This window comes from Lytechinus variegatus, chromosome 11, assembly GCF_018143015.1.
Source record: "Lytechinus variegatus isolate NC3 chromosome 11, Lvar_3.0, whole genome shotgun sequence".
NCBI lineage: Eukaryota > Metazoa > Echinodermata > Echinoidea > Temnopleuroida > Toxopneustidae > Lytechinus > Lytechinus variegatus.
In genome coordinates, this window is record NC_054750.1 from 8481143 (window position 1) to 8507868 (window position 26726).

Consider the following 26726-nt stretch of genomic DNA (forward strand, 5'->3'; position numbering starts at 1 on the left):
TCGCAGTGAAGCATAATGTGCGTCGACGTGACATTATGTGTTGGATGATTTGGGCATGTCACAGTCAACGCATGTCGTAGCTTAAATTACTAAAGTATAATGTTGCAAGTCTGAACGCATGTCGCATTGGTATTTTATTCAGGAATCGAGTTGCAGATAAGATTAAGATATGTTTTCACTCAGTAATTTGTTCAAGCTCTGTCATCTCAACGTTTTTGTCTCACCTGCATAGCAGAGAGAGACTATAGGCGCCGCTTTTCCGACGGCCGCGGCGTCAACATCAAATCTTAACCTAGGGTTAAGTTTTTGAAATGACATCATAACTTAGAAAGTATATGGACCTAATTCATGAAACTTGGCCATAAGGCAATCAAGTATTACTAAATATCCTGCACGTGTTTCACGTCACATGACCAAGGTCAAAGGTCATTTAGGGTCAATGAACTTTGGCCGAATTGGGAGTATCTGTTGAATTGGCATCATAACTTTAAAAAGTTTGTGAATCTGATTCATGAAACTTGGACATAATAGTAATCAAGTATCACTGAACATCCTGTGCAAGTTTCAGGTCACATGATCAAGGTCAAAGCTCATGTAGGGTCAATGAACTTTGGTCAAATGGGGGTATTTGTTGAATTACCATATCTCTGTAAAGTGTATTGGTCTAGTTCATGAAACATGGAAATAAGAGTAACCAAGTATCACTAAACATCTTGTGCGAATTCTTAGTTTTCAACTTGAAAGTCAGCACTGCTGCCATATTGAATTGGGTGATGCAGGTGAGACCACCAGAGGAATTCCACTTGTTTATTATATCGCCATTCGTGACATTTTAAGAAAGAAATTATATTTTGTATTGTCACTAGGAATGTACTGTATGAAAAATAATTTTAAAGCGATAGGTCATATAGCGATTTTCCCTGCGGGAGAGGGGAGCACGTGATAAATTTATAACATGTGGGTACGTAGCCGGAGGGGGCAGAATTAATGCCCCCCCCCCCCCGAAAAAAGTGAAAACCTTCCTTTTTTGCTGAAGAGTTTCACAAATTCACTAAAATGTGCACGAAATAATCAAATATCAAAGATTGTTTGTCACATCCCCTCCTCACAGAAAAAAATATGTAAAAAAAAAAAAAATACTCTTTCTTAAAAAAAAAATAAAATAATCGGGCATTACAATGTTTTACGTGCATTGACAACCTATTTTTGTTTCTCTTCTAAATAACGAGAGCCCCTAGCAGTGGTGCTATTTTTGGAAGTGATGGATGGCAAAGCAAAAGAGGGGAGAGGGATAAAATATATTTTGAATGTTTCACAAAATGGAGTTAAGCGCAAGCTTTGTGACTAGGGCGCTGGATCCAACTTTTGTTGGAGACCTCGGGCAGAGCATGCACACATAATGTGTTTCTACTACTACAGTATATAAAGCAGAATTTCGCCAAAAGGACGTGGGGCTCAGAATGTTTTCATTCATGTTTCCCCGATCGGCCGCTAAAACCCCATTTTTGTTGTTGGTTTATAGAGGGAGCAGTCCCAACTAAGGACTAAGGTTTCAAGTACATTTATAGGCTTTATTCTTACAAACAAGATAGGCCATCTCATATTGTCTAAATAAGGAGAGCGCGAAGCGCGGGCTCAACTTTTTGGTTATTTGATGCATTTAGGCCAAAGCAATGAACTTTCTGAGCAGTTGTCGGCAGTATAAGATATGCGAGCGCGAATCGCGCGGTAATTTTTAAATGTATTGATGGCACATTCATAGTAACAATATGAAATATAATTTCTTTTTTTTTAAATGTCATGAACCACAATGAAATGTAAAGAATTTTGTATTCACTTTTCAGCGAGATGACCTTATACTCTCTCGCAAAATAAGTTAAATTGCATGTATAGCGATATGCAGTGATGAATGATGGTATGCGTATACTTGCGTTTCACTAGTCCACACATTAAAATATTTCAAAGTCCACCCCCTTCTCCCCCGGGGGGGGGGGGGGCACTTACATTGACGAGTGGATACCATGCGCGACCAAAATAAACACGTAAAAAGGATGTCTTTTTCACGATAGAGCACGTTACGTATGTAACGTGATAAGGGTGTCAAAAACACAAAAATAATGAAAAAAGGGTCTATTTCGCTAGAAAGATTACGTGTTTAGGGTCGAATTTTCTTCGATGATAAAACAAAATTAACTTTTTTTATAAAGGATGTCCTTTTTGCCCCAACACTTCGTGTTTAGAGTCCGATTTGCGCGAGGTGTAGGACGTGGGGTCGTACTAAACCAAATAAGGTAAAGCCGACGACCGAAGGACCCGGCCGTAACAATAAAACATTCCTGTACTTGTTTAGGGGTTCATTTCAGGTAATATTTGCCAAGAGTATCGTTTTGTTTCCAATACTTGTTAAGGGTAGGGTTTCACACGCCAGTACTTGTTAAGGGGTGCATTTTCAGAATATGGAAATTACGTGTTTAGGGTGCTTTTCGAGACCCCATGGTCGCGCATGGTATCCACTCGTGAATGGAAGTGCCCCCCCGGGCCCTTCTCCTGACAATGAATTCGATACGGAACCCCCCCCTTCCCCACCAGACATATTGGTTCATCTCGTTCATAGGACAGAGCTTGCACAAATTAATCAGTGAAAACATATTTCATGTCTTATATTTAACTCTAGTCCTGAAGCAAATACCGCTGCGACATTATGCGTCAAGACTTGCGAAGTTATGCGTCAGTAGAAAAGCTACGACATTATGCGTTAGACGCTCTTGGCGTATTGTCGCAATCTGCGACATTAAGCGTTGGTGTGACATGCGTTGGTGCGACATTATCGGTTGTAACAACCCCTTTCCATATTTATAGCGTTTGAAGGATATTGGATGAACTACCAAATGATAAAGGTTTGGATGGTGTCACTATTAAGACTTATTTTTGGCGATTTTTTTTATTTCAAATATCATTTTTAACGCAGCTATGCTTTGAGAAATAGTGGTGTGTGCCCTGAACAGGTAATATGCAGTAAACTGGGCTAGTTAGATGTTTTGCTGCTGGAAGGGAAACTGATTAAAAAGGAGGGGTGCAAACACTCTGAATGAATGCCTGTCATGTTTTTCTATCTTGTAAACCCAATTGGCAACTAACTCGGCACTTTATTCTTCAAAATACTCTAACAAGTATAAAAATGCCAGTTATGCCATTGACTTTATTTTGGCACTTGCCTGTATTGGGATCTTTTAAAGTGTAAGAGAAGCATGCGCTTAATAATCAGAAATACGTGTAGTTCGTAGACCCAAACATAAACAGGCAAGCATCTTTATTGTTAGTAATTCTCTTTCAACATCTTCCGAAGATAGGATTTGAGTCTGTTAAAAATGTGCTGAACGACTCATCGTACGTCGAGCTGGTTTCCTGAGCTGAGTAGCAGCAGCTCTAGCACGGCGAACAGTAGCAATCTGCCTTTCCCCTACTCCTCCTTGTGAGAAGAATGGGGAGTATTCATGTTGAATGGAATCCAGTCGACCTTGTTTCCTTGAAGATACTCTTTAATTCTCCTTATTAAGTTCCTGGACTGCCTGACGAAGCTCATTTCTTGCTCCTACGAAGGCTGTACCACGATGTACCATGTACCATGACGCACCGGGCCTCGTCGACTGAGACATCTCAAGCAATAATGAAGGAACTGCTTGATAGGCTGTTAGCTGATTCTAGGTTGATTGCCCGGGATGCCATGCAGGTGAATAATACACCATACCTCTTTACTTCACTACACCTCTCCTAGATGGTGAACGGTCCAAAATAGTCCACTGCGCAGTAGGTGACGGGTGCTGCAGGCGTCAATCTATCCTCTGGAAGCTCAGCTCTTGCTGCTGGAGACTCCCTCTCATCTTCTTGCAGAATATACACTTGGAGATGTAACGAGATACAGCAGACGATCCTCCAATTACCCAATAGCCAGACTGTCTCTGATGATTGTGTGACATGCCACGACCCATGTCATTTATTTGCTCCTGATGATGAGGTCCAGTAAGGGTCAGTGCCTCTAATAAGAGCATTGGCGAGTGTCCTTCCTATTTTATCCAATGATCGACAGGAGTATTGCCCAAGCGTAAATAGAATCTCCAGATCTATTTGTCTGCTGATTTTTATTAACTCCACGAGCAAGTACACAACTTCATTTGAGGAGCTTTTAGATAAACTATGGACCCGTTTAGACAGGAGATTATGTCCATGATCTACGACTTAACATATAGCAAATGAGGCGATGAACTTGCACTCCACTCCATATAGCATTCTAGGAATACAAAACGCTTTCCACAGATGGGAGCAGATATGTGGAAGAAGACGTTGAGAACCCTGTTTGGTTCCTGTCACTGAGAAGAAGGTGCAGTAGCCTTCAGATATCATGTCATTGGTGAGGTCAAATCGAGAGTTACATTTCATGATTCCAAGGTGAGGATGTTTTGAGCATTCCTTGATTTGAGAGTCCCCAACTTTCACTGTATAATCTCATCTTCTTCCTTCTGAATGATGACTACAATAGCACTTTTGTCTGGATTGATCTTGTAGCTCCAGGCGCAAATTCTTGATCAGGCCGTCATTGAAAACTGTATAAAGAGTTGGAGATAAGACGCTCCCTTCATGAAGTATATTGAATGGGAAGCTTTTGCATCCATTCAGCAGTACACTATTGCTGCTGTCCTTGTAAAACTCCCTTATAACAGACATTTGTGATTCATGAAGCCCTAAGTTCTTAAGATTTTTAAGAGAACGTCATGCCAGACGACGTCAAATGCCTCTGAGCATCTAACAAAGCATGGTAAGTAGTTGTGTTTCTCCACCGTGTTCATCTCAATAAGTAACTTCAAAGTTGTAGCAGTAAGCAGGCAGGATTTTCCTTTCTAGAAACCAAATTGCAGCTGGTCAGGAACATCGCTCAAATTCAGAGGACCTTGTAGCTGTGGCTTCAAAAGCATTTCCAGTACTTTCCCAATGGTCGATGATATGGTTATGCCCCTGTAATTGGCGGGGTTAGAGACATATTTTTTTCTTTCCCTTATCGATAGGAACCACCGGGCCTTGTTTCAATGCTTCTGGAATGTGAGATATGCAGACACACTGCTTGTATATTGCTAGAAGAAGTCTCCTTGCCACTGAACCGAAATAAGATAGATGCTCAGGGGAGATATGGTCTGGACCAGCTGCTTCGCTTCTTAATCTGTTTTAAAGTTTAATCGAGCTCCTTGATGGTGAAAGGTCTGACTGGCTGGTACCCTGAATCTAGGCAAAAGTTATCGAAGGAATTGTCTGGTAGTTCAGAGGGTGAGTTCTGAGTAGACAAATCTCTGAAATACGCACCCCATCCGTCAAGCAATGCTGACCCTTCGAATGTAATTCCTTTTTATGTTAGAGACTTTGGTGATTGAGTGATTTTATCTCATTTCATTAGTTTGTAGAATAGTTTGTCTTTACACCCTTTATTCTGTTCAATCTCTGAGAGGAGACGACTCCGATACTTTGCCTGTCTTACGCTATTCATGTAGAGTTGCTCAGTATATTTGTATTTTAGCCTTGCAAGATGGCTGCCACAAGGTTTGCCTCTTTCTTTTCATAACCTCCAGAAGAATAAATCTTGTTTATAGATGTCATTTACCTCTTTGCTCCACTCCTCTTTCTTTTTCTTCTTATTAGATCCCTTATAGTGCGGAAGGGAGAGTGAAATGGAGAGTAAAGCATTTATAAAAGCTTGCAACAAATAGTCAATTTCCTTTGGACTCATATTAGGAGTTTAATAGCTTTAGAATAGATCTTGGCAGACTTCATCCAGTGGAGCGGTATACAAAATTTTATTATGAAGCTGATCTGGATTGCATTTAGTCCAGTGGATCTTTGGTCGAAGGATTGGTTGACTCAAACCTTCGGTTTTAGGTTGAAGGTTCCCATTCTGAATTTTTGCGATTTAGTAACTCTCTGGGAGTTGTAGACTTTGAGAGGTTGTATGAATTAGAATTTGGCGGTGTTGGGTCATAATTACCTGGCGTGTTATACAGGGTCTTATGGTGACAGAGGAAGGGAAAGGAGATTGAACACTTTCTTCATGGCTTGGAGTATCTCCTTCATCAGGGATTTGTAATCTCTATTTGAGGCCCTTCCATGCCGAAAATCCCGTCTCTTGTTAGGCTTTGTAGGATTCTTAACCTCGGAAGAACGAGGATCTACTTTCACTGAGTGATGTCCCTCACGCATCTGGTCATTGTGTGAGGGTACAAAATCTGAATACTTAGGAGAAGTATGAGCTTTGGAATAACATCACGATTGGTTGTGTAGGGAGAAGAGATCTTCTGGCTATCCCCATGTAGGAGGGTGAGGAGCTTTGAGACATGTTGAGGTGATTTGTAGTACGAACAGAAGAATATTTTGAACGATTGAAGTTAGGTTGCTTTCGAACTGTAGGTTGAATCTAATCATCATTGTTGGTTTGGCCTTTCTTATGTGTTTTGTTTTTTTGTTAACATATGGTCCTGTCTTTTAATTGGTAGACTTCAAACTGTGTTGCCAACCTTCACTTGAGTTGCTCACAGACCTCGATTGCCAGTAGATGGCAACTTGTCCTCCTTCGCCTGCCATTCATCCACTAGAGGGGAGAATGTATTGCTGGTATGAATTCCATTCATGCTGTATACTTATCGAATCTGGTTGTCTTGTAGAGAATGGATCTGATCCCGACCAACCCGACGGCTACTCGCTCCGTTATCTGAGTGGTGTGGTTGTTCTAATGGATCTGCTTCACAGTTGAAATCGACTCCATTCTGCAGACATTGTGCATACGTGAAATCCAGTTAATCTGAAGATTGTAGAGCCCCCGTGACTCTCTTATATACATCTTTCCAATTCCGGATAAATTGGTCTTTCCCTCTTAGCATATTCTGATCCTTGAGACGAAGAACATGGAGGAGCTTTTTTTCACTTTCCGACACATCTCATTTTATGAAATAGTCATGCTAGCTAGCTTCTCTTCTCTTTCTCTTTTTGATCTTCAAGCGTTCTGACCCATTCTTGTCTATGCTCTCATCCACTGGGGTCTTGTGTTGACCTTCTTCCCTGCTAGGATGAATTGATGTTGTGTGGAAGTTATTTGTGTAGGATGGCCAATTTTATCAATGATTAGTACACAGAGGCATATTGACCTCCGGCTTTGCCTACATGCAGAATGCGGCATGATGATCATATCAGTGAGTCGCCATCTTTTGGAATTGGCTTCTCTGGAAGGCATTCGTGATGCAGCAACAGCAGTTTTGGCATTCAATAGAGTTTGCCATGGCAACGGTATCACAAGTAGGGGAAGTGATATCCGTATTTGTTTGAATCTTGGATTCCTCTAAAACTTTTCATTAACTGAACCTATTTACATTCAATAGATGGAAAATAATTTTCTGTACTATCAACAAGGGAGTCAATTAGTTTATCCCGAGATAAGGTTGTACACTCAAGATAAAGCAACTTCTTGCACGAGGTACGAAGGATAGCTTTCGAACAAGCATGGCATTCACAAACTTGGCACATTGCCAAAATAAATTATAATGCCCTTAATTTACATTTACAAACAGAACGTTATGATTGAGGCGCTTTTGGAAATCTTATCAAGGTTAGATTTGATTTCAGACAAAGTAGTTTTAACATCTAACCGTACGTGCGACATCGCGAAGATTGCATATGGAGCTAGAAATTTGAAAGACTAATTGAAAATGATTAACACCGGGTAAGTTACTTTAAGAATATAGATTTGCGGAAATTTTTGAATGAGATAATTATGTCTGAAATATACGGTGCATGTAAGAGGCACGTTGGAGATCGACAGAAGATGGAGGTAAAGAACGGTATTTGAGTCTGAACACAATTAAGCTAGTAATGATGAGCGATGCATGCCATCGGGGTTGGTTCCTCGGCCCGACTTCGCTGTGCTGCGGTGCGTCCATGCTGTGAAGGTGGCTGGCTGCTACATTATTTGCTGTATGTGATCGAGGGCCCTGTGTATGTATTGCGAATGTGATTTATATTGTCTGATTGTTAGTAATTTCTCTGCAGTGATGTTCGTCTATGTCTTATGAGATGAAAATATATAAGAAAATTTTTAAAAGGGGGAAGTCACTTTGATCGGCTTTGCCAAGCACCTTGCCCTAGGCTAAAAAGTGCCCCAAAAATGTGGCAATGTTAAGTTAAGTGAGGGAACCAGAGTACTCTATTTATGAATGTCTTTTTTCGCTCCTCAGGGAATTTGAACAGGAATTACAGTCCTGTATGTATACATTGTCAGATCTAAAATGTGCCCATGCGTTTTGAATTGGGGCGGTAAATGGATGGAAATGCGACTCGTAAATACGTTTGTAAGGATGATGACGTCATTCAAAAATTGCAATTACGATGAACCAATGAAAGGATCGAGGATGACTCTGTTTTGATCATCATTTGAAAGGAATTCGCTGTAACTGCGGCCTGTAAGGTACGAAGTTTCTTAACTGAATATGTTCTCTTGTCAATTTGGATGTAATTTCCTTTTAAAGAACCTGACTTAAAAAAAAAACCGATCCGAATCCAGGCTCTTGTATCTGAGTGGAGCCAAAGCCGTTCGGCGGAACAACCAAATAAGATTTTGGTCTAGTCAGAGATAGTTTGACACAGACTAAATTCTAACATAAATCATTTTATCACTGCTTCTGAAAGTAACCTTCAGGAGATACATGTGTTCAAATTGATAACGTGTTCAACGTATTGATCCACTTGAGACAATTAAACTTAGACACTAATGCCTTTTTAATGTTTTTGTGTGTCAAAGTCATGTTTCCAGGTCTAGATCTACGTCAAGTTTTATGGGTCACTCTTTTTAGATTTTGATTAGCTTTTCCCCACTCACGTTGTCATAATCTGTTCAAGTATTTATAATCCATTGACCATATCCCTATTAAAGTATTTGGTATGTTCTTTCTATATTTATCTTGCAGATTGTTTTTTAGGGAAATGTGGAAATGAACTTTAGAATCATTATCTGAGTCTATCCACATCAAATCAATCTCTGCCCATCACCCGACCCATCATTTGATTTTCATTGAATTCACACGGTCTATTAAGTTGTCTGACATTTATTTTGCCCATCCATTGCTAAGATACATTTCCCATCAAATTCCCTGAGGACTGCTCAAAAATAACATATTGCTTTAAACCGTTTTTCTTAGTGCAAAACCCATGGCAATGACGGAATTTGGTAGTCAACAAGTTAACTTTGCCTATTTTTTTCTACATCCAGGAAATTAGCAGGGCGCACGCTGTTCATCACTGGTGCAAGCAGAGGCATTGGGAAGGCCATTGCATTGAAAGCTGCTAGAGATGGAGCCAATGTCGTCATCGCTGCTAAGACTGCTGAACCTCATCCAAAGCTTCCAGGAACCATCTATACAGCAGCAGAACAAGGTACGTATAGTTTGGCTTGCAGAAAAATTGGAAAGAATTCCTTCTGAGACAGCCATTCTAACCTAATGGTCCGGGAGGAAAATCTCATATTTATATTAGGAGTTCGTACAACCCACACCACATAAAATGTTTAACACCATAGGGGTAGTATGGACCCTCTAGATTACTGCTATAGGTAGGTAGTAGAGGATCCATACTAATTACCTATGGTATCAAACCTTTATGTGGTGTGGATAATACCACGGTAATACGAACTCATTTTGCTCCCGGACTAGAATGCTAATGCTAGAATTGCGATGTGGTAGTTTGGCCATTGCTTACCACTTGCTGACCCGATTCTTTGCCGCCAGTATAGAGTTCATTAAAACCCTTGTGTTATTTTAGTTGCTTACTTCAATCTACGGCTGTTACTAAGCCTAAATTGTTTAACTTGACAGCCACTCACAACTTGTCGTTTAGTGTTCATTGTCTCTTTCGATTTCTATTATTGTTTCGCTCTAGAGTTCTAGTCATTAATGAGATTTCACTCCAATGAGTGCATGTCGAAAAACTTCAGTATGTCCATTTTTAAAGCTTTTTTAAGATTTTGCGGGTCATAGGCTTGTACTATAAGTTTGAGACAGACGTTTACCGCCACAAGCCGAAAGAAAAAATATATACTCAACCGACTAACCCAATCTAATGGGGCCTACCGTTTTTTTTTTCATTCACAACCAAAACATTCCAAAACAATAATTGTGTTTAAAAACTGTAGCCTACAAAAAATACTAAAAATACAGATGTTGAAGCCTTAGCAAAACTTAGAATATAGCTCTCTTCAAATACTTATAATTGTGTGTGTGTGTGTGTGTGGGTATGTAACCAAACATGTATATATCCTGCCCAATCGCCGGTTCCTATTTGGGAAATTTTGCATTCATCATACAATCAAACATTTTTTGCCTTATTTCCCCTCTATCTATGTTGCCTTTAGTGGAGAAAGCTGGTGGAAAATGCCTGCCATGCATAGTTGACATCAGGGAAGAGTCGCAGGTAGCATCAGCTGTCGAGGAAGCCGTCAAGAAGTTTGGAGGCATTGATATTCTAGTCAACAATGCGAGTGCTATTAGTTTAACAGGTTAGTGTGTTCTGAAAGGCCCATGCAGCCCAGCTAGAGTAAAAGAAGAAAAAATAAATAAAAAAAAACACAATAGTGGTAATTCCTTATATTTAGACAGATAATGTATTTGGAGTACTAGTACTGTATAATTTTATGTTCCAATGCCTGATAAATTCAATAATATTAAAACTCAAAATCAAAAGCTTGATACATGAAAGTTTTGTTATCAAATTAGACCTTTCTATCGATGGCACAAGGGGCCTATTTCAAAAAACATTTTATTTTAAATTTGCCATTTACAGTTAAAAGCTACTGAAATCATTCGATTTTACTGACTGATAGTGAACTAGTGAATTTGTTATGATTTATGAAATGGGACCTAGTACTTCTCAACCATTGATCCATGGTGCATTGGTGGATCTATAATAGCTTTTCTAGATGGGTAGCGAGGATGGGGAGCAGCCAACAATATTTGTCATGCAAAGAATTTTTGCCTCGCCTGCATACCAGAGCGAGACTATAGGCGCTGTTTTTCTGACGGCAGCGGCGTCGTCAACATTGACATCTTAAGCAGGGTTAAGTTTTTGAAATGTCATCATAACTCAGAAAATATATAGACATAGTTCATGAAACGTGGACATAAAGGTAATCTATAGTATTACCAAGAAGATTCTCTGACTGGAGTTCCAACATGCAACAGATTTATTCAAGCAGCTGTTCATTTCTAAAGAAGCACAAAAGAGAGAACGGCAATAAGGACCTTTTGATGTCCTCCTTCGAAGCCGCCAGTTTCAGTGAAGAAATCCGAGGGGTGAAATTTTACGAATATCCATTTGTATCAATTTTCCATCTTTCATATTAATAATCAAACTGAAATTTGAATGCATGACAAAACATCAATAACGAAGCACTATTACGACGATGTATTTGCCCATATTATATCAATTAACCTTTAATTAGTGAAAAAAGAAAGAATTTGACCTTTTTTTAAAAAAGGAAATACCTTGAGGATTTAAAAATGTTATAAATCAAAAATTAAATTACCGGTGTAAAATTCATAATGTAGGGTCAAGTGTTAATATCTTACAAATAAAAATATTTCACATTTTATGACTGTCAAAACATTTATTTTGAACTGCTATTTCTTTGTTTTTCTTTGCTTCATTCAACAAAATTTTTAAATGCTAACTGTTATGAATGTTGAAAATGTAAAAATGAAGTTTTTTTTTATAATATGCATGTTATTTGTTGCATACATATGCATACAATCTTAGGGAGTTTCATTTACTTGTACTTTTGTTTTAATTTTTTTTATTCATTTATAACGATTTTTTTTCTTCGAAATAACTGTAAGGACTCGACCTTAGTTTAAATGCATTGCTTAACATGATATTTAAATGAATCCTAATATGCATTTAGACCCTGTAGACACAAACGTTGTTTTTCATACATTGTCTTAATTTAGATACGGAACACACACCTATGAAGAAGTATGATCTCATAAATTCCATCAATTCAAGAGGAACATATCTTTGGTAAGAAAACTCTGATCATTTGCATTTCTTTAAAGGGAATAGTGATTGAATGTGTTCGCAGCATTCCATATACCACCCTATATCAGTGTCCATCACTGACAGTATAGTTGTAGGTACCTGTGTAAAATAGAAATCATAGCACAGAATAAGTTGTTGGCACAGGTAGGATTTGAAGTGCTGGTCATGTTTGTGGTTTATCATTCTTAGCAAAATTTATATCCTCTAATGAATTTGGATAATCTCAAGGGTATTCATTTTCAAATTCTGAGTTTTTTGTCAGATGGAATGAATTATCCTCATCCAGATCACTATGGGTGTTTCATAAATCTCTTTGTAAGTTACAAATTACTTTATAAGCAACCGGTGACCCTTTTTGAGAGAGCTAAATCAACATCAATAAAAATATTGGATACCAATTACAAAAATAAAAGATCACCAGTTGCTCGTTAAGTCATTCGTAATTTTACAGACAGCTTGGTGAAAGTCCAGTCAGGGACGGCAGCAAGTAATAAAGAACCCTTCAGACAAGTTAAATTTCCAAGAATTTGTCAGAGGTAGTAGCAAAGAACTTTACAAAGTTTGTTTACATCAAATTTGAATCAAGTCTGAGGTGAATTACATAAAAAGCACTTCATGCAAAATTGGTGTCAATGTTTTACATTAACAAAAAAATGATTGTCTATTTTACCCTGTTACAGAGAATATCATTTGTAGAGTTTCAGAGTAATAGCTTAATCGGATATTTTGAAATATTTTGAAGAATTTGAAGTTATTTCTATAGTACACTTCCATTTTTTTCAATTCAGTTCAATTCATTCATTTAATTCCAATAAACATACACATATCATACAATTACCTGAAAACTTGAGCAATGAAAGATTGAAAATATAATATTAAAATATGATATACAATATAAAAATATAATACAATATATCTATATCTATCAACAGTCCATAAATGATATCTATTTTTGTTTCTTGTGTTATAATCATGCACAGATGAATTTACAATAAGCATTGATGATAATGATTTAAGAAGTAAATTATGTTTATGTTTTAAAAGTAATATTTCACAGTGATAAGAATTCAGTTGAAATACAGTAAGATTATTGAATTAGTATGAATCTTCTCCCAGTTTGAATATTCGGGTATGGTAAGCTTATCATGCATTGTTTAGTATTTCACCATTTAATTTGCAATATCAAGATAATTAATTCTTTCAGGTTTCAAAGTACATTATGCAGAAATGTTCGTTATACAAACATACTTATTAGTAATACGTGATTGATATAATTATGTGCTTACTACTTGATAATCTTTCTGTGTTATCTTTTTGTTTTTAATTGTAAATAAAGCTCCAGAGTTTGCCTTCCACACCTCAGAAAAGGAACCAATCCTCATATCTTAAATCTCAGTCCCCCTTTGAACTTTGAACCCAAATGGTTCAGAGGTCATGTAGGTAAGTGTTAAGGGTATCAAATCCGTATAACACCATTAATTATTTACATTGATTATAACTTTATATATTTTTACCAAGGACTTACATTTCAGTTTTACAGTGTGATTGTGCAAAGTATATTGTATATGGCATGGCCAAGGGGGCAGGAGATTCAGTTTATATTTATCATTAATCAATTGCAACTTTTTGTACAGGGATGAAGTATTTGTAGTCAGGTCAACATTTGAATAAGTGGAACGTCTCTGGCAGTCTCGCCTGCATTACGCAATTCGATTTTCGATGGCTGCTATTGTTTCAAGCAGTTACTTATAGCTGGCCCTGCATTATTACCTACTTTACTATTTCACTTGCTTCATTCATGTAGTCTTCAGTCTTATACATTATTTATCTTGTCAATTGTCACGCAAAATGTACTCATTTATGTCATTGTTAGTGTTTTTTTTTTCATTTGTTATTGATTCATGAATAAAATGCAGAAAGTCCTCCTGCCAAAAAAAGATATAGTGTTATATATGAGTAAAATTGTAAGAGCAATTACATTAATTTATTTAGTTATTTTCACTTTAAGAATATTCCAGAATATCTACACCTATTTAAAGGCACATGAATTTTGTTATTTCTAAATAGAGTAAGGCACATAGATTAGATAGATTCCTTTAGTGGTGGAATGTAGACAATAGAGCCTGTCTGCAGTGGAAAATGGATAATATAGGATTAGCTATTTTGTTGACATTGTTAATTTCACTGAGGTCATTCATGAATGTTTCAGAATTTGATAGCTCCAGAAAGGAGAATGTCCTTTTTGTAGACAATACTAGAAGCTTCCAGAATAGTGAATATTTTGTATATAAGCTGACAGTTTCATCAGATCACATCATATCAGATCAGAATTAAGAGTTTCACGCTAGACTTTATGTCAAAGCTTATCTTATTTCCAACTGGAATATAACATGTATCCTCTGAGGAATTATTTGCACGCCATCAATGAACTGTTTGCAGTTACTTTGAGAGAGGAATTCTTGGTTCTCATCGAGATCATCAAGCTGTTTTATTGAACGCTTTTTAATCCATGGATTGCTGAAATTTACTGTTAATTGTCAACATCGTCTTCACGGACATTTCAACTCGTTACAGTGACTCTTGTTATTCATCGTGCTTCAACATCAGTTTCATCATCGGCATCATTGTGAACTTTAGTTTAAGGAATCATCGCAAGTCAATCAGGATACTATTATTTGGAATAATTATCAGAACTGATACTTCAGGAGATGTACATCTAAGACCAATATTTATTTTAGTTTATGATTGTTATATTTCCTGTAATAAAAAAAAGGAATCAAATTTAAAACTTAATTTTCACTGTTATTTGTTGCAGTATCGTAACAAATAAATGTGGGGGCTTGTCCGGGAAACGAAAGCCAATTTAGACAAAAAGCCAATTTGAAACTAAAACCAGTTTTCCGGGAAACGATAGCCAATTTGCACAGGAAGCCAATTCGAAACGAAAGTTATTTTTTAAATGTGAATTGAAAACATTTTGGATTTTTTGGGAAAGTTCTAGAATATACTATACTGTGTTATTACTTGATGTATTTTTGTATATTCCACCATGGCTACATTTGATGTTGAAGAATTTCTTGCAATTGTCATATGATCAGTTGAGTCACTGAAAAGGATGATTTGATAATTTATTCTTAAAAAAATCATTTTTTCTAAGCTAATTATCGGTTATCAAAAAACGTGAAATGTGCACTTTATTTCACTGTTCATTAAATTGAACTTTTATCTATATAACAAGACCAATCTGGTAAGGAATAAACAATTCTAAGAGCAAAAAACGCTGATTGGAAAGATCGTCTTCAACGGGCTGCTGTCAGCTCAGCTGCTCACTGCTCATTGTGTGATGAGGTCACTCAGCTGGAGCTCGATCGCAAGAGGACCGGTGGAAGGCAGAAATATGGCATGAAAATAAATCATTTTTGAGAGCTGATTTCTGCAAACTCTAATCACTATTTTGAAAAGTGAAGTTATATATCTTATTAGTAATACTTTCCCTTTACAATGATGACCACAAGAAGTCATTATAAAATACTTTTGATTCTTCGGGTGTGTACTTTTACGACATGCATTTTATACTCCATTTTTTGCCAACCGTCTTGGATTTTGGGGGCATGGAGGACCACATATTGTCTTTGTTACTTGTCCCAACGTATTTCCTGACCCATTTAATCATGGGTTAGACATAAACATCATATCCCCAAGGCAGATGTTAAACAAACTATGTCTGGTCTTAGGGTTTTTAGAACAACAGCTATTATAGACTCCAATCTTAAAGCCACCTTGGATATTTTGACATTATGGTCCACTGACTGCCCTTGCAACTTGTCCCAGTTTACTACTTGATCCTTGAAATCACCAATGAATAAAACCCAAGTAAAATACACTGAAACAGGTAATAGATCTGAATTGTGATTTTTTAAGGCCATGCCCGAGGGAGCCATGTGTACGCAATCTTGGATTTCCAGCCAGGGATTTTCAGGTACCCTGAAGTGCTTAGGCTATGTTCATTCCTTTTACCCATTATACAATTGAATACAAGCATGTATGCACCGAAAACATGTCTAGATCTAGAGTAGGTTAGGAGACGGTTATGTTAATTATTAGTTAACTATGGCGGCCATCTTGAAACTTACCGGATGGGGATTAGACTTTTAATATGTTATTTCAGAGATCAAATAAGACAAACAACAGCTGACAAAAGAAACTTTCGTTACAAGTTAGGGGTTCAAAATAGAGCCAAAAAGGTGAAATTGGCGGCCATATTGTTTTTGCCAATTTCGGGATTTTAGTGTTTTAAGGATTTTAACATTAAAATCAAGGTTGGCAAACAGCATATTTGGACTCAGCTCCCTCAAATAATGCTTAAACACTTCTCAATTCAGCATTTACAGGATTTGCCTAAGACAGTCTACTTTTTTCAAATCTGGACCTCACTATTATCTATTTATTTTCTTATGATAATCTTTATCATTATTACTATTTTCATTTGATTTCATTGATTGATTGATTTTTTTTTAAATTTATTTATTTTTAATATATATATATTTTTTTTCTTGGGGGGGGGGGCGATGAAAGACAGCCTAAAGGTTTATGTTATCCCACCAATCGAAATGATAGGGATATTAGTGTACTTGTATAGGGTTATACAACCTTTTGTTTTTTAAATATTATTTTTTAAATTCTTTTCTTTTTTTTTCTTTCATAATTTACATTGTGGTAAAATCTTAGGAGGGGGGGGGGATACCCCCTCCATCCTAAGATTTTAGCACTTCCCCTATATTATTATATTGACTATATATGTATTTTCAAATTACATTTATGGTATCTTGTTTTATTTCTGGTAATAAACCCATTTATTCATTCAATGATAGAAGATGTCTCTCAGACTCTCATTAATATTGTGTTTTTTTACAAATATCTTTTTTTCCCCAGCCTATTCAATAGCCAAGTATGGAATGTCTTTATGTGTATTGGGAATGGCAGATGAATTCAAACCTTATGGTATTGCAGTCAACGCACTCTGGCCAAGAACAGGTACCTAATATTGTTCCTCCCCAAATCCTTCTCTCTTTTTGGAAAAAACCTATTTCCCTCCCCCTCTCTTATGTTGTTGGAAAATTGGTATAGAAATACTGAAGATCACAAACACAGATTAGTACATGTGGGACTGGTATTATTGTTGGTGGCAAAAGTACTCATCATCTTCCTGTTGGATTGTGCTTTATATAATGAAAATCCATATTTTATTGTTTGAAACAGAAATCAGAAATAGAATTCCTAAAAAAATTCATTTTGCCAAATTGATGTGACCAAGATTCCGGTCTTAAATTCGTCCAATGTCACCAAGTCCATGGCTGTGGATGATTTGCTAAATTGCCCCTAAAGTCTCTCAATATTGGCCTTGGAAGTTTTTTGTGCCTTTTGTTTTTTTCCAAACTTGTGCTGTACGACAGAACTATGCCCTGTAGGAAATTATCCTTGACCTAATAATATGTTGAAATTTAAGGCCTGAAATGTTCTGTTCATTCTATGTAGGCATCTGGACTGTTGCCATGGATATGATCGGAGGCGAGTCGGAATCCACGATGAGGAGCTGTAGAACAGTGGATATCGTCAGCGATGCTGCATACGCTATTTTCCTCAAAGACAGTTCAACCTTCACAGGAAACTACTGCATAGATGATGAGATTATGAGGTCCGAAGGCATCACCGACTTGGAACGGTACTCCTGCGTGAAGGGTTAGTGATTAGTGAAAAGGAAAATTATGAAATGAAATTAAAAGTTATGAAAGTTTCATGCATCAAATGCCAAATCCCCGGCCGAACTGCATAATTTCCTGTGCATGTATCAGGCATGCATGTAGCAATGTTCATATTATGCTTGAAGTGAAGAGGCAAAATCAATACGGGGTTCATCTGTCTGGCTTTCCTCATCTTACCTATTTTGCTTTTTATAAGGGATTCATAATTCTGCACTTTTTTCATGTCACTATAGGGTGCGTCATCTCCACAAAGTCATGAAGGTTGACAGTTATTGAAGTGTGTGAATTTGTGTACGTGCAGTCAGCCGTGAAAAGGCAGTTGCATGATAGCCTACCCGTAAAAGGTACCAAATAATTGTGATGAATCCAGGTAATCTATCCTGATGTCGCTCTTGTATTCATGTTCAAGTTATCTGAGAATGTTTCTATTGATTAGCTGGCCAAGATGTTTTATCTTCTACTTTCTCTGACAGGGTCTCCTCTCCTCCCTGGCTTCTTTGTGGGCCCGATCCAAAGCCAAACCAGGGGAATTCATTGGATCTTTCCCAGATGAATTGACTGGAGGAGGAGCAGTAGCCGGTGGGGGTGATGCAGGAGCTGGTGGAGCCGTAGCAACCATGTTTGATAAGATGGGAGGCATGCTGAGTGATAGTCATGTCCAGAAGATTGGTTCAGTCTTCCAGTTTGAGCTCTCAGGAAACCGTTATGAAAGAAGTAGAGCGTTGCGGTGTATAATCGCTTGGAGCCATAGTTGCCAGAGTTGGCATAATTATGCTTTTTGGCATAATTTGGACCGCTTCAGCATCTGGCATTATGCTTGGCATAATTTGACAAAATTTAGCATAATTTTAGCATAATTTGGACTTCTTTGGTGAAACCAGGTGGGGACATGTGGGGGCACGTGCCCCCCCCCAATCGGCTGGCCAAAAAAAAACGGGGAAAAGGAGAAAAAGAGGGAAAAAGGAAGAGAAACGTAGTGGGGGAAAGAAGAAATTGTTTATCATAGTATTATATTATGTTATGTAACATAAGAAGCATTTTTTCACAACTTTACGTTTTTGCTTAATTGTGTCTTCATTGTTCCTGGCGCTCACATAGACTTTTTAACGAGATATATAAAACTGCTGTACTAAAGCCTCCCGTTTTAAAATCAATGTACAACAAAATAATACATTTCCTCTCAATTAGAGTTATTATTGTTGTAAGTAGTAATATATTCTTTTTTTATGACTACTGAAAGTTATTGCCCTATTTTAAGGTCTTAATATAAAACATTTCCTGTCCGTGCTAACGTTCGCATTAGTGGATTGGTGAGATTTCTGCTCTTCATGAACTCCTAAAATCAGTCCTTAAAATGTAGATTTTTCTGATCTGAATATCAAAAAATTTTAGCTCGCGCTTCGCCCTCGCAGTATTTCATTAGTGAGATGCGTATGATAATCATGATTACAATGACTTCAAAAAGTGCTCCATGTGTTTAGATATAATTCTAACAAAATCAGCAAGCGCTTGGCACTTGCATTAGATTACTATGGTGCGATATGTATACTCTGACTAAATGGATTCGTAACTATAGTCCTTAAAATATCCATGTTTGGGGTCAATATATACAAAAATTTCAGCTCGCGCTTCGCGCTCGCATCATTTGGTTAGTCAAATACGTAGGGTCTTAGAGAATTCCTACAAACAACCCTTAGAATGCCCCTCTTCAGGTCTATATTTCCTAAATTTTCAGCTCGCACTTTCGCGCTTGCAGTATTTGATTAGTAAGATACGTATGATAATCATGATTACATGACTACAAAAGGTGCTTCATGACTGTGTTTAGATGTAATTCTAACAATTTAAATCAGCAAAGGATGGCACTATAGCATTAGATGACTATGGTGAGATATTTATACTCTTAATGGATTCTAACATATAATCCTTAAAATTTCCTTGTTTAGGGTCAGTATATACAAAAATTTTAGCTCGCGCTTCGCGCTCGCATTGTTTGTTTAACGAGACAGTTAAGTATCATGATTACAAAACAATTCGCTTATAATGTCAATTTTTAGCCCTCAATATCAAAATTTTTCAGCTCACGCTCGCATTATTTAATCAGAGAGATACATATTCGTTTGATGGCACTGCATGTCCTTAAAATATCTCTATTAGGTCAGTATACCTGACAACTGAGCGCGCTTCGCGCGCTCCGGCCTAAGTGACCCGAGATTTTTGCTGGTGTCCCCCCAATGCCGTGACCCACGGTACGCCACTGGCAAGTCTAATTATCTGTTTTTAGAATTGATGTTCGAAATTTGTTTAAACTTTTTTTTTCCAGATGTCTTGTTAAACCTTAAACTTGAATGTTGTAGGTGTTTTCAGATGCCTTGATATACCTTATAAACTTGAATGGTTTAGGTACATGTGTCATCAGATGCCTTGGACCTTTGACTTGACTTATGTGTTTTCACTTTCCACATGCTATTTTATACATTAAACTTGAAACTCGTGTGTTCAGATACCTTGATATACCGGGTACATACATGAAACTTGCTGCTGTCTTTCCACTTGTCTTTTTTATACATTACACTTGAATTTTACTATGAGATGCCTTGCCATACCTCAAACTTGATGACTTGTTATACCTCAAACTTTACTTTTGTAGTTATTTTCATATGCTTTGCAAACTTTGACAACTAACAAATATACATGCCTTGTTATACCTTATTAAGTAACTGCATAGCCTTACAACCAATTCTATTCAAAACCAAAAAGGGGTACTCCCTCCCGTTAGTGTGCGAATTGCAGAATCTAGCTTATATGTCGGTCAATTCCCATGTAAAATGTATGCAGTTGGCAAGTACATGTGTACTCCTGTTTTCATGAAGTAAGACTGTTATCTGCTTCTGAATTTTGGTAGCTATGTAATTGTTATACATGTTGGTAGATGCATTGTTATGCTTGTATATAGATTTGATATTAAGTCATGAGTTTAAAGGTCAGAAGTCTGAGGTATTTCATTTTGTGCATGCACACATTATAGATTATATCAAAATACTTATGTTGACTCAGGGTCTCTGTGAAAATACCTCACAAATAAGCTGCAGATGCCAATAATTATACCAGACATCTATATGCGTCATTTTGTGTTGTTCTTTCTCTGGTTGTAATTCAGTTGTGCATAGCGCATGACAGATGTTGTTTCATGATGTAATAATCGCAGTTAAAGAACAAATGGGTTGAGAAAAAAATATACCATTTTTAAATTTTATTTTAAGCAGTCACAAAATTTGAGACAGAAATATTCAATAATGTTGTTAATCGTCTTTTATAGATTTGAAGCAATTCCTGCAGCATCATACAGAAAAAAAAGATATAACATGAATTTTACATGCTTACGACAAGAAAGTTTCCCCCTCGGTTACTATGTCAACCAAGTATTCCCATGCAGGATCTAAAAAACTTATTTTGAATATAGAACTATACCCCTTTTCAGCAAGCTTGACTATTTTGTTTATTAAAGATTAGAATAAAGACAGGCAGGGTGTGAGTGGCGATGCAAGGCAGGATGCATTTTGTTTGTGGGGGGGGGGGAGCTCAGGCCAATATTTTGTTTATGTTTTTTTTAAGTCTTCACAATCTGGACAAGATACATACAGGTTTTCATACCCCCGCCCCTTCTTTCAGGCTTCTCCCAGTGCATGAGAACCGTGCAAGTCATTGCATTTTTGCATCTACTGAGCAAATTGATTATTGTAAATAAATTGTCAATTTTTTTTATTATTTTTTTATATTTGATTTTATAATTTTCAAAAAAAAATCAAATTTTATTTTTCAATTTTTTGTTTTTTTAATAGTTTTTATTTTATTTATATAGACATATTTATTTATTTCATTTGATTTCAAAAAATTGTTAAGTTATCTCACCCATTTTTGCAAAAATTTTAGCGTAATTTAGTATTTTTTGCTGCTCCATGTTGTTATTTCATTTGGCATAATTTTAGCATAATTTTGCGGTCCTCCCTAGCATAATTTTATTTTGAGCGCTGGCCACACTGCTTGGACCCCGTTTTATAAAGGCTTGTTTTGATATCAAATGCACAAAACTTCTTTAAGGACAGAATAAATAATAGGAATAACAACATACAAAATTATAAAGCGCTTTATACGACACTTTCAAATCGCTAAGAAAGAAGGGGAAAAGAATATATAAGTTCATGATATCTCAGTAGAAGTGCAACAAAGAAACAGAAAGTGAAAACACCATTACGAAACATCAATTATTCATAGGCCTATAAATAAATAGACTATCAGCCAATGAATGATTTCAGTACCTGAAAATTGCACATTTGTTAATGAAACTGGCCCCTGTAAGTCAATATGCAATTTGATATTCATGCCTGAATTTTAAGTATTTTACTCAGTATTTTGCTTACGAAAAATACTTAACCATCTTTGGTATTTAATTGCATTTTTGTGGCTAAGTGTTTTGCTTATACAGCATCTAATTCAGCTGCCTACCAGACTTAACATGCCTAAGTCTGGCTTGCGCGCAGTTTATAAACATGATGTGCGCAATATTATACAAAATTTGAACAAACGAAAACAAAATGAACTATACTAAAAAAAAATTCTCTGAGTGAGGGGCGGGGCTAAGAGTTGTCACAAAATCTGAGAACAGTAGACGTCCTAGATCTATACTGTAAAGGGTTTAAACTTAGATGAAATTTCAATGAAGTATTGCTTTTTTGCTTCACGAACAGACGAGAGAACTTTATTTCTGACTTTACGATATTCATCTTTGAATTCATCATTATCATCAGATTTGTCTTTAGGGTAGTCACGTATACAAGTTCGAGAATATCATTAGTCATCCAAGGATTATATCTATTCTTTACCCGTACTTCTTTTGTAGGAGCATGTTGATTAAAGGGCTAAAGAACAACTAGACATAATGGGTAGTAGACAAACTGGCTGTGGACGAATTAGACATGTCGGATCAGACCAAACAAAATGTAGACAATGCATGATTGATAGTAGATCTCATTGAATCATGGGGGTTCTCATTAACACCACATGCCTCTGAAAATGTGTTGCTTTCTTATCTCTCTTGATCAGTCTTATATATGTTGCTTACTTAAAACACATTTTCTTTTTATCTATCATAGTCTTGTATAGGATCTTAGCTGCACTAGAACAGGAGACATCCCAACCATGTGGTATATGCTTGAATAAATGTACTGTTTGATCATTCCAAGCTCTGTGTTTGCTTATGATTTTTCGTGCTAACTTTACCACACATTCCTATGTGAAATGCCGTTCCTTTCCTATTTTTCTTTGGGCACAATTATCCCAGTTTTCAATTAGAAAAATGAAGGACTTTGTCAGACAGCCATTGAGATATATATGCGTTATTCTCTCCAATACTATTTACCATCTAGGCAAAGAACCTGGAACGTGGTACCTTGATCTCAAGAATGGCTTAGGGTCAGCAGGCTCCGGGGCGCCCTCTAGTGACGCTGATGCTACCTTGTCATTAGACAGCGATGACTTCATCAAGATGTTTGAAGGCAAGATGAAAGCTTCTGTGGCCTTCATGGGTGGTAAACTCAAGATCAAAGGAGACATGATAAAAGCTATGAAGCTGGAAAAACTCATGGAGGAATTCTACAAGCTTGCATCGGCGGAGGCGCCCAAGGCTGAACCTGCAGCAGCAGCATCGGGAAGCAACAGGGGACAGATGGAAGGGATGATCACAACGATACGAGAGCTTCTAAGCGAAGAGATGGTCGGGAAGATCGGAGCCGTCTACCAATTTGATGTTTCAGGTGAGGAAATCGAGAGACGTGTATTCTAACATTTTATATGAAATTGTTGTGATAAGTTGTGATTTAATTATTTAAAGCCAATTATTACTCAATTCTCTAGGTCCAATGTATCAGCTCTTTTAACACTCAAATCATCCTACTGTGTAAATGATATGTAAAATAGTTTTCTTCACCATTAAACATGTTAAAGCATGAGGAAAAAACACGGAGATATAGGAAACATACATTGTAACCCAATTTGGATGTTTCCGCGTTCCAGTCATTTTAGCGCAGAGTTAGACCTACATTTTGTCATATAGACCATGGTTCAAGTTAAAACATTAAAGGAGAGTAGGAGACATCCCAACCATGGGCTATGTGTTGGAATGAATTTACTGTTTATTCATTCCAAGCTCTGTGTTTGCTTATGATTTTTCTTGATAACTTCACCACACATTCCTATGTGAAATGCTGTTCCTTTTTTCTTTGGGAACAATTTTCTCTGTTTTCAATCAGAAAGATGAAGGACTTTGTTAAACAGCCATTGAAAAATGTATATGCATTATTCTTTCCATTGCTATTTACCATCTAGGCAAAGAACCTGGAACGTGGTACCTTGATCTCAAGAATGGCTCAGGGTCAGCAGGTTCCGGGGCGCCCTCTAGTGACGCTGATGCTACCTTATCATTAGAGAGCGATGACTTCATCAAGATGTTTGAAGGCAAGATGAAAGCTACTGTGGCCTTTATGGGTGGTAAACTCAAGATCAAAGGAGACATGATGAAAGCTATGAAGCTGGAAAAGCTCATGGAGGAATTCAAGAAGCTTGCATCGGCGAAGACGCCCAAGGCTGAGCCTGCAGTAGCATCGGGAAGCAGCGGAGGGCAGATAGAAGGGATGTTCACTAGGATACGAGAGCTTCTGAGCGAAGAGATGGTCGGGAAGATCGGAACCGTCTACCAATTTGATGTTTCAGGTGAGAAAATCGAGAGGCCTGTATTCTGACACATAAGTTTTTTTGAAACTCTGGTCTTAAGATGTGATTTAATGATTGAAAGCCACAAGTTTTTAATAGTACAGGTTCAACTCTTTGCAAGACTGGCCCCAAGAGTTCATTTCAAATGAATAAGGCCATGAAATTGTACTGACAAATATGTCTCTATTCTATTTTATTAACTGTCATTTTCCTTGTTAAGCATTTGTGTTTCTATTTTCCTGCATATTGTGAAAAATTGGCAGTCTCGATACTCCCCGATTTTGCTATTTTAGATTTCCCTAATTTCAATAAGTTTTATTTAATTTCGATTTTGCAAGCCTGTCACATACTATGCAATCAGATTTCAACCTCTTTTTTTTGCACATTACTATTTCAAATTAATTCTGAAAATACTCTATAATGTAATTCATTTTGATACTGCCGATGAGTGGTACGTCAATACTAAACCATCTCCCTGTAAACCCCCATTAATTACCCCCCCCCCTTTGGACAGGTGACGAGGCAGGGTCATGGACCCTGGATCTCAAGAACGGTTCTGGATCCGCCAAGGCCGGTGCCGCCGAGAACCCGGACGTGACCATGATCATGGACGCCGCCCTCTTTGTCAAAATGTTCCAGGGTAAGATGAACCCGACCATGGCCTATATGGGCGGCAAGCTGAAGATCAAGGGAGACCTTGGTAAAGCCATGAAGCTGGAGGGTATCATGAAGAAGATGCAATCAAAGCTGTAGAAGTAGTTTGAATGTATTCAAATGGACTTATTTTATTGTGAGGTTTTATAAACCCACAATTATAATGCCAAGGGACAAGATTTTTAAACAGGGCAAAGTGTCATAAAAAATACAATTTACAATTTATTGTCATAGTAATTCTATGAAAACCTTATACAGCAAGGTGATTACAATTTGTTGGAAATAATCCTTACCAGGCCTGTGCATCACAAAAAGTACATGCAGGTGTATTATTACTTTTTTGTGTTTGTTTTTGTTATGTGAAAAAGTTTAATAAAATATTATAATCAGCTATGTTAAATTTTGTTACAGGGTTTAAATACTTGAGAAATTCTAATGCGCAGTCAACCCGCTAGGCCACAATCCTGTTATTTCTTTTATCAACATGATATTGAATTTAAAATACAGGTGAAATTGAGTAGTAGGATTTCATGAGACCACAGATATTGTTATGATTAAGCCAAATCAGAGTTAGAATATGTACATAGCATTGCCTTTTCTTATAGAAGGTCGACTCTTGCAGACTTAAAACTGCAACAATTCTCCATTTATTACTATACAAGTGTCTCTATTATGAAATAGATTGATACCAAATGTTTATCTGTATTATCATGTGTCAAATTATCATTATTTCACAGTTAATCTCATTTTTTTTCATTTTATGATTTTTAATTGAATAAAATATCATATTTGAAGTCATGTATATCGCTCTGAACTATTGCTTTAACTTTCTCTACATTCCAAAACCCCTATAAGTAGGATTATCATTGCAGGGTACAGGGTAGATTTGAAAAGATAAAACTGACTTACTGATTAACCTAGACGTTAAGTGTTTCCTATGTAAATGGCTATAAACCAGCTTGGCGTTTACCAGCAAAACGCTGTCCTGTCGAGTTCCTACGGGAGTTACCATAAACAAAAACATCTTTGGCCCTTTGCATACCCTGATCCCGGTACACCATCCATGGTACTAACCGATTGATGGACAAGTTTACGGTGAAAGTAACTTTTCTACAACATGCCGGCTCTCCTCACCATTGCATAGTCAGGATGACGATTTCTTTGGAAAAAAAATGTGAACTACCAATTCACCTTGAATTAGGGGTCGGTTGCAATTAATATTACAGAAGTGGCCCATTGCATAATTAGTTAAAATCAAATTGTACTCCTAAAATTGATCCTAAATGGATTTCCAATCCAGCAGATTTGTTTATTTGTGTTCAAATTTGATTCATTCTGCAACTGGTCCGTATAGGTAATCTCCTCGCACGGTCTAAGCTTTAAAGTAACAGTTTTCCATGATTTTGTCCCGCATACATTCGTAATTATGAA

General features: G+C 37.1%; 1 pseudogene; it reads left to right on the plus strand.

Annotated features, from left to right (window-relative positions):
* The first annotated feature begins 7679 nt into the window (after nucleotides 1–7679).
* Nucleotides 7680–26125, plus strand: LOC121424443 (annotated as a pseudogene).
* The last annotated feature ends 601 nt before the right edge of the window (nucleotides 26126–26726 follow it).